General features: G+C 45.8%; 1 long non-coding RNA gene across 7 annotated transcripts in view; it reads right to left on the minus strand.

Moving 5' to 3' along the window:
- Window positions 1–9,465, minus strand: part of LOC103880750 — a 115,787-nt gene extending 106,322 nt beyond the window's left edge. For 4 of the 7 annotated variants that reach the window (XR_002519525.2, XR_002519527.2, XR_002519528.2 and 1 more), the window contains exons 1-3: window positions 9,221–9,462; window positions 9,031–9,105; window positions 3,807–3,944 (exon numbers count right to left, since the gene is read on the minus strand). This is a non-coding gene — a long non-coding RNA (uncharacterized LOC103880750). Of the gene's footprint in view, window positions 1–3,806; window positions 3,945–9,030; window positions 9,106–9,220 lie in introns of all 7 variants that reach the window. The other 3 variants (XR_002519526.2, XR_002519524.2, XR_641940.4) reach the window with 3 other exon arrangements.
- Window positions 9,466–9,869: the final 404 nt, after the last annotated feature.

Genomic DNA, 9,869 nt, shown 5'->3' on the forward strand with positions numbered 1-9,869 from the left:
TGTAATCTCAGCTACTCTGGAGGCTGAGGCAGGAAAATCACTTGAACCCAGGAGGCGGAGGCTGCAGTGAGCTGAGATCGCACTACTGCACTCCAGCCTGGTGACTCCATCTCAAAGAAAAAACAAGGGTCAGACTATTGGAGTAGGTAGCTGAGGTGGGGTTAAAAGGCAGGATCATTGTAGGGTGGCAAATCACAGAACTAACAGATGAAAATATTAGAAGGATCAGCTACAAAGATATTAAAGTCACCAAGAATTAGGATTGGACCAGTGTTAAAGAGAATGACAGTGAGATCTTAGCTAAACTCATCTAGAAATGGTAATGACAGGGGCAGATATGTGTGTATGTCTGTATATGATGATACAAAGTGGTAGTTGATGGTATATTCTGATGATATGAGATTTACAACAGGGTTGTTGATAGTTATATAATCCCAACATATTAAATCACTTATTAATTATGAAGGAAAAAAGGGGAACTATAGGGGAAAAACCTGACAGACACCACCTTAAACACCTTAAACAAGGACTCAAAGTGAACAAAACCAGTATCAGGACAAAATGACATCACATGTCTCCTGATAGGAAGCACTGAAGACATAACTTCTCTTCTGCGGTATTCTCACCAGAATTACATAACTTGAATATAATCACAGTGAAACTAGAAACAAACCCCAATTTTATGAAATAACTGTCCAGGAGTCTTCCAAATGATCAAAATCATAAAAGACAAAGACTCAAGAACTGTTCCATATTGGAAGAGCCTAAGGAGGCATGATAACTAAAGGTAATGTGGGAGCCTGAACTGAATCCTTGAAAAGTGGCACTAGTGAAAAACTGATGTAATCTAAAGAAACTCTGTAGTTTCGTTAAGAGTACAGGCAATACCTCATTTTATTGTGCTGCACTTTATTGCACTTCACAGATACTGTGTGTTTTACTAATTGAAGGTTTGTGGCAAAGTTGTATTGAGTAAATCTATTAATGCCATTTTTCCAACAGCATGTGCTCACTTAGTGTCTCTGTCTTACATTTTGGTAATTTTCACATTTCATGTCTTTATGTTGCTGTTTTGGTAGTGTTTTTTTTTTTTTTTTTTTGAGACAGGGTTTCACTCCTGTCACCCAGGCTGGAGTGCAGTGGCGTTATCTCAGTTCACTGCAGCCTTTGCCTCCTGGGCTCAAGCGATTCTCCTGCCTCAGCCTCCCTGAGTAGCTGGGACTAGCGGCACACGCCATGGGGCCCAGCTTAATTTTTGTATCTTTTGTAGAGATGGAGTTTCACCATCTTGCCTACGCTGGGGTCTTCAACTCCTGAGGTCAAGCAATCCACTTGCCTTGGCCTCCCAAAGTGCTGGGATTACAGGCGTGAGCTACTGCACCCTGCCTAGATCAGTGATCTTTGGTGTAACTATTTGTAAGTGTTTTAGGGTACCATGAACTGTACCCATGTAAGATGGCAACCTGAACTGACAAATACGTATGTTCTGGCTGCTCCAATGACTGGCTATTCCTCCATCTCTCTCCCTCTCCTCAGGCCTCCCTGTCCGAGACACAACAATATTGAAATTAGGTCAATTAATAACCCCACAATGCCTTCTAAGTATTCAAGTGAAAGGAAGTGTCTCAACGTCTCTCACTTTATTTTTCATTTTTTTAGAGACAGTGTCTTGCCATGTTGCCCAGGCTGGTCTCGAACTCCTCAGCTCACACAATCCTCCCGCCTCAGCCTCCCAAAGTGCTGGGATTACAGCCGTGAGCCATTGCGCCCAGCCTTCAATAGCTCTCACTTTAAATCAAAGGCTAGAAATAATTAAGCTTTGTGAGGAAGGCATGTTGAAAGCTGAGAAAGGCCGAAGTCTGGGCTTCTTGTGCTGAACAGTTAGCCAAGTTGTGAATGCAAAGGAGAAGTTTTTGAAGGAAATAAAAAGTGCTACTCCAGTGAACACATGAGTGATAAGACAGTGAAACCGTGTTATTATGGATATTGAGAAAGTTTGGGTGGTCTGGCTAGACAATCAAATCAGCCACAACATTTCCTTAAGCCAAAGTCTAATTCAGAGCAAGGCCCTAACTCTTTTCAATTCTATGAAGGCTGAGAAAGGTGAGGAAACTATGGAAGAAAAGTTGGAAGCTAGCAAAAGTCGGTTCATGAAGTTTAAGGAGAGAAGCCATCTCCGTAACATAAAAGTGCAAGGTGAAGCTGCAAGTGCTGATGCAGAAGCTGCAGGAAGTTATCTAGAAAAATCTACCTAAGATAGTTGGTGAACAACAGATTTTCTTTTTCTTTTTTTTTGAGACAGAGTTTCGCTCTTGTTGCCCAGGCTGGAATGCAGTGGCGCGATCTCGGCTCACTGCAGTCTCTGCCTTTGGGTTTCAACTGATTCTCCTGCCTCAGCCTCTCGAGTAGCTGGGATTACAGGTGCCCGCCACCACACCTGGCTAATTTTTGTATTTTTAGTAGAGACGGGGTTTCACTATGTTGGCCAGGCTGGTCTCGAACTCCTGACCTCATGATCCGCCCACCTTTGCCTCCCAAAGTGCTGGAATTACAGGCGTGAGCCACCACACCCGGTCAACAGATTTTCCTTTTCTTTCTTTTTTTTTTTTTGAGACGGAGTCTTGCTCTGTCGCCCAGGCTGGAGTGCAATGGCATGATCTCAGCTCACCGCAACCTCTGCCTCCTGGGTTCAAGTGATTCTCCTGCCTCAGCCTCTCGAGTAGCTGGGGTTATAGGCATGCGCCACTATGCCCAGCTAATTTTGTATTTTTAGTAGAGGCGGGGTTTCTCCATGTTGGTTAGGCTAGTCCCGAACTGCCAACCTCAGGTGATCCGCCCGTCTTAGCCTCCCAAAGTGCTGGGATTACAGGCGCGAGCCATTGCACCTGGCCAACAGATTTTCAGTGTAGCTGAAACAGTCTTATACGGGGAGAATATGCCATCTAGTACTTTTATAGCTAGAAAGAAGTCAATACCTGGCTTCAAAGCATCAAAAGACAGGATGACTCTCTTGTTAGAGGCTCACGGAACTGGTGACTTTTAACTTGAAGCCAGTGTTCATTTTACCATTCTGAAAATCCTAGGATCCTTAAGAACTATGCTAAATATACTCTGTGCTCTATAAACGGAGCAACAAAGCCTGGATGATAGCAAATCTGTTTACAGCCTAGTTTATTAAATATTTTAAACCTACTGTTGAGACCTGCTACTCAGATAAAAAGATTCCATTCGGGCCGGGCACGGTGGCTCAAGCCTGTAATCCCAGCACTTTGGGAGGCCGAGACAGGCGGATCACGAGGTCAGGAGATCAAGACCATCCTGGCTAACACGGTGAAACCCCGTCTCTACTAAAAAATACAAAAAACTAGCCGGGCGAGGTGGCGGGCGCCTGTAGTCCCAGCTACTGGGGAGGCTGAGGCAGGAGAATGGCGTGAACCCGGGAGGTGGAGCTTGCAGTGAGCTGAGATCCGGCCACTGCACTCCAGCCTGGGCAACAGAGCGAGACTCTGTCTCAAAAAATAAAAAATAAAAAATAAAAAAAGATTCCATTCAAAATATTACTGCTCATTGAAAATGCATCTGATCACCTAAGAGCTCTGATGGAGATGTACAAGGAGATTCATGCTGTTTTCATGCCTACTAACACAACATCCATTCTGCAGCCCATGGATCAAGGAGTAATATTGACTTTCAGGTCTTATTATTTAGGAAATACATTTCATAAGTCTATAGCTGCCATAGATAGACAGTGATTCCTCTGATGGATCCAGGAAAAGTAAATTGAAAATCTTCTGGAAAGGACTCACCATTCTAGATGCCATTAAGAACATTTGTGATTCATGGGAGGAGGTCAAAATATCAACATTAACAGGAGTGTAGAAGAAGTTAACTCCAACCCTCAGGGATGACTTTCAGGGGTTTCAAGACTTCAGTAGAGGAAGCAACTGCAGAGATGGTAGAAATAACAAGAGAATCAGAATTAGAAGTGGAGGCTGAAGAAATGACTGAATTGCTGCCATCTAATGATCAAACTTTTTTTTTTGAGATGGAGTCTCGCTCTGTTGCCCAGGCTGGAGTGCAGTGGCGCGACCTCAGCTCACTGCAACCTCCGCCTCCCAGGTTCAAGGGATTCTCCTGCCTCAGTCTCCTGAAGAGCTGGGACTACAGGTGCCCGCCACCATGCCTGGCTAATTTTTTTGTATATCTAGTAGAGACAAGGTTTCACTGTGCTGGCCAGGCTGGTCTCAAACTCCTGACCTCAGGCAATTCACCAGACTTGGCCTCCCAAAGTGCTGGGATTACAGGTATGAGCCACCGTGCCAGGACCATGATGAAACTTTAATGGAGCCTGGGCAACAAAGTGAGACCCTGTCTCTACAAAAATTAAAAAAAAATAAATAGCTGGGCATGGTGGCACATACCTGTGGTCCCCACTACTCTGGAGGCTGAGGCAGGAGGACTGCTTGAGGCCAGGAGTTCAAGACTAGCCTGGACAACACAACAAGACCTCACCTTTGCAAAATTTCAAAAACTGGCTGGACGTGGTGGCATGCACCTATAGTCCCAACTACCTGGGAGGCTGAGGTGGGAGGATTACTTGAGCCTGGGAGGTCGAGGCTGCAGTGAGCTGTGATCGCACCACTACACTCTGGCCTGGGTGACAGAGCAAGATCCTGTCTCAGAAAAAAAAAAGAAAAAAGTTAGTGGATGAGGAGTTGCTTCTTATGGATGAGCAAAATAGTGATTTCCTGGGATGGAATCTACTCCTGGTGAAGATGCTGTGAACACTGTGGAAATGACAACAAAGGATTTAGACTATTACATAAACTTAGTTAACGAAGTAGTAGCAGGGTTTGAGAGAACTGACTCCAGTTTTGAAAGACGTTCTACTGCAGGTAAAATGCTATTAAACAGCATCACACGCTACAGAGAAACCTTTTGTGAAAGGAAGAGTCAACGTGCCAAACTTCATTGATATCTTATTTTAAGAATTTGCCACAGCCACCCCAACCAGCAACCACCACCCTGCTCAGTCAGCAACCATCAACATCGAGGTAAGACCCTCCATCAGCAAAAAATTACAACTTGCTGAAAGCTGGGATGATCTTTAGCATTTTTTAGCAATATAGTATTTTTAAATTAAGGTAAATACTTTTTTTGATACAATGCTATTGTACACTTAATAGACTATGGTACAGTGTAAACACAACTTTTATATGCACTGGGAAACCAAAAACTTCATCTGACTTGCTTTATTGTATTGGTCTGGAACTGAACCTGTGATATGCCTGTATGTACCAATGTTAATTTTCTAGTTTTGATAGTTAAACTGTAATTATATAATTTATTTCTTTTCTTTTCTTTTTTTTTTTGAGAGAGTCTCGCTCTGTCACCCAGGATGGAGTGCAGTGGTACGATCTCGGCTCACTGCAACTCACCCAGGATGGAGTGCGGTGGTATGATATCGGCTCACTGCAACCTCCGCCTCCTGTGTTCAAGCAATTCTCCTGCCTCAGCCTCCCAAGTAGCTGGGACTACAGGCGTGCGCCACCACACCCTACTAATTTTTGTATTTTTAGTAGAGACGGGGTTTCACTGTGTTGCCCAGGCTGGTCTCAAACTCCCGACCTCAGGTGATCCACCCACCTCGGCCTCCCAAAGTGCTGGGATTACAGGCGTGAGCCACCGCGCCCAGGCTGTAATTATATAATTTCTTAACATGTGGGGAATCTAAGTGAAGAATATATGAGAATTCTTGTAAAATTTTTGAAGCTTTTTAAGTTTGAAATTATTTTAGGTTTAAGAATTCTTGGTCGGGCCCGGTGGCTCACACCTGTAATCCCAGCACTTTGGGAAGCCGAGGTGGGCGGATCACTTGAGGTTAGGAGTTCAAGACCAGCCTGGCCAACATGGTGAAACCCTGTCTCTACTAAAACTACAAAAATTAGCCAGGCGTGGTGGTGCATGCCTGTAGTCCCAGCTACTTGGGAGGCTGAGGCAGGAGAATCACTTGAACCCAGGAGGCGGAGGCTGCAGTGAGCCAAGATTGTGCCACTGCACTCTAGCCTGAGTGACAGAGTCAGATTCCGTCTAAAAAAAAAAACTTAAATGAAAAAAGAGTTGTTTAAGGAGGGAGAATGTCTGGAAAGGGTAACTAGGAGCAAGCACACCCACCCTCACCCTCACCACCCAGTGTCCCGGTAAGAGGGGTATGAGAGGGCTGCCGGGAGGAGAGAGTGTTCAGGGGAAAGCCAGGCTGTTACTTAAGCAGTGGTTCTCACTGAAAGGTGGGGGCTGGACAATTAAAGGGTGTTTTGGGACACTCATTCTTTCTTTTTTTCTTTTTCTTGAGACGAAGTTTCACTCTTGTTGCCCAGGCTGGCTCACTGCAACCTCCACCTCCTGGGTTCAAGCTATTCTCCTGCCTCAGCCTTCCCAGGAGCTGGGATTACAGGCATGCGCCATCACGTCAGCCTGGCTAATTTTTGTATTATTAGTAGAGATGGGGTTTTACCATGTTGGCCAGGCCAGTCTCGAACTCCTGACCTCAGGTGATCCACCCACCTCGGCCTCCCAAAGTGCTGGGATTACAGGTGTGAGCCACAGTGCCAGACCCATTTTTTATTGTTTGAGCCATGTGCCCGACCCATTTTTTTTTTTTTTTTTTTTTTTTTTCTTTTTTTTTTTTTGAGACAGGGTCTTGCTGTCAACCAGGCTGGAGTGCAGTGGTGCAATCCTGGCCCACTGTAACCTCCGCCTTCTGGGCTCAAGCAATCCTCCCATCTCAGCCTCCCGAGTAGCTGGGACTACAGGCGTGCACCACAACACCTGGCTAATTTCTGTATTTTTTGTAGAGACGGAGTTTCATCATGTTGGCCAGGCTGGTCTCGAACTCCTGGACTCAAGTGATCTGCCCACCTTGGCCTCCCAAAGTGCCAGGATTACAGGCATGAGCCATCACACCCGGTCCTGTTTGGGGGCATTTTTGACTGTGACAATAATTGGAGATCATCAGTGACAACCCCGGCTATGGACCAGGGATGCTCAGCCCTCTGCAGTGTACAGGACAGCGCCACACCACAAAGAATCATACCACATCCCATACAACTTTAGAATATCTCACCAGTCATGTAGGTGAAAAATCTGTTCATTTGTTCTTTTATTCATTCAACAAACATTCATTGAGAAAGTCTACTAGGTGTCAAGCACTATTTTAGGTAATAGGAATATATCATAGAACAAAAAAGACAAAAATCCCTGCCCTTCTGGAGCTTATAACTGAGTGGGAGAGTCAGACAAAAAACAGCAAACATACTAAGCAGTTAATGCTGCACTGTGAAAAAGGTGTAGAATACCATGTAACAGACAGAGCAGGGGCATATTAGGGGAGAGCTGCAATTTTAAACAGGATGGTCAGGGGGGCCCTCTGAGAAAGTGACAGCTGAGTAGAGGCCTGAAGGAAGCAAGGGCCTCAGTCTCGTGGGTATTTGAGGAAAAAGCATTCCTGATACACGGAATGCAAAACCCCTGAGGTGGAAGTATGCGTAAGGTGTTCAAGTAATAGTAACGCGGCCAGCATGGGTGGATAGAGTGAGCAAGGCAGGGAGAGCGGTGGGAGATAAGGTCAGGGAGATTAAGAGGGTCTGATCATGGATATGAATATATATTGATTTTTCCAGAAATTTAACAACCATATAAACTAAGAAACTATTCCACATTATTTTGTTTAGAACTTTGTGAAGAACTGTTCATTGTTTAGGAAAACTGTATCACTCTACCTGTGGCTTCTGAATCACCCATCAACACACTCGTAGCTGTCACTATCTTTAAGTGTAAGACCATTTCATTATGTCTTCTAGTGGAGTCATATCCCAGTCTTTGCATATATATGTATAATGTAATATACATTACTCTTCCTTTACTACTCTCTATATTACAATTAAGGCATTATATTGGTTTTCAGGGAATTATGTGTGTAGACAGATTCTATTTTCTATCCATTTCATTTTAGAAAAGTGAAGCATTTCAAAATATACCTTATTTTAAAAAAAGCAATGTTGGGTCCAACAAGTATGAGAACGACCAAAGCATAGCAAGAAAATAAAGGGAGTATTCAGAAGCCAGGATGAGAATGGAGGGAATTTTGCTGATAACTGAAGGTGAGTTCCTTAAGGCCTGGTCAAAGGATTTCAGGATGAAAATAGAAAATAGGATGTCCAGGGCTGTATGGAGATGTAACCAGGAGATCTGTGGGCTTCTTCTGGTGACTAACATATAGGATAAGGGGTTATTAAAAAGTGGTTTTTAATCTAAGTTGCTCCCCACTTTGGGTGTCTCTACTTGTTTAACAGAGTAGGCTGGGGAGCAAATAGTTCTCTCTTCAATGAGACCAGAAGCAACCCAAAGCCAGGTTCCATTTTTTAACCCACAAAACAGGTCGGAGCCCCAGGCTAAGCTCATGTCCTCGGGGGTAAACCAATTGCTATGAACTATGCACCTCTAACCTCTTAGGGTTGAGAAAGAGACGGGTAAAAAGAGGAAAAACAGTAACAGAGAAAGGCAGAAGCATTCAGAAAGATCCAATGGAGGAAGGGTCTGAGACAGAGAAAAGACAGAAACCAAGAGAGACAATATTCTTTTCAATCAAGATAGTCATTATTTATTGAAAATTTTCTAAAGACTGGGTGCAGGGCAAAGTAACGCACATGCAATTGTCTCAGGTACAGATTATCAGACTCCCAATTGACAGATGAGGAAACTGAGGCCCAGGTTGGTGAAGGAGACAGCTCAAGGTCTCATAGCTAGTTTAAACTGGTCAGGTCAGGATTCAGCATCTTATATCTACTACGTCTCAAAAAGTGGGACAGTCAGAAAGAGATAGAGATGGGAGAGGGGGTGCAGAGACAGACACGCACGCAGATGATCACGTGAGCGGCAGACCTGCATGGAACCGTTTCGAAAGACACTGAGGGTGGGAAGTGGGGCTACGGAGGGCAGCAACAGGCACCGACTGCTCCGCAGAGTACTCACCCGTTTGCCGTCTGGGAGCCGCAGGAGCACTCGGCCTCCCTTCGCTACCCGCACGATCCTCCGCAACCCGCTGACCTAGGATTGAGAGGCCGCCCAAGTAAAAGCTCGCGCAGGCCCCACCCCTCGCGAGCTCCGGCCGGCCTCTTCCCGCTGCCACTCCCCCCACAGCCCAGTCTTTATGGCTTCTCACCGTACACCTCCGGCCGTCGCTGCCGCTGTCCCTCCCGCGCGCGCACAGATACGAGAGGACTACCGCAAGATCTGGAGGATACACTGGACGCAACCCTTCCACGGGCTGCAGCGCGAGCAGGGGCACGGGCCTACGCCGCTACAGACGGCTCCCCGGCTCCCATTGGAGGAGTGCCCTTCTGCCTTTCCAGGGATTGGCTGGGGATGGAAACACTTTATTTTTACCCCCGAGGCTTAGAGCCAATCCGAGGAAAACTCCGCCCCCTCGGGGGACCTTGATTGGTTAAGGAGCCAAGCCCACCCTTTAATAGGATTGGCCAGGAAAGGAGTGCTCGTCATTGCCCTTTGCTGGTCTATTCGACAGGGCTTCTGGGGGCTAGTTGGCAATACGCAGGCGCGAAGCCGGAAGCCCAGCCAGGCGCCAAGTCATTGAACAATCGAGTTGCCTGGCTTCTTTGACGTTTTACTCTCCATAAGCCACCTTGCACTGCCACCACTCTGCTAAGAGACGCAATTCTGCCCCTAGTTTCTCACAGCTCCACACCCACCTGCAGAGATTCCTAAGCCAGGTTTCTCTCACTCAAAGTGAGCAGAGTTCCTAATTCCATGCATGGAGGATGAGGTGGTTATGGGGACGTGGCGAGTTACCC

The sequence above is a fragment of the Papio anubis genome, chromosome X, assembly GCF_008728515.1.
Source record: "Papio anubis isolate 15944 chromosome X, Panubis1.0, whole genome shotgun sequence".
In the NCBI taxonomy this organism is placed as follows: domain Eukaryota; kingdom Metazoa; phylum Chordata; class Mammalia; order Primates; family Cercopithecidae; genus Papio; species Papio anubis.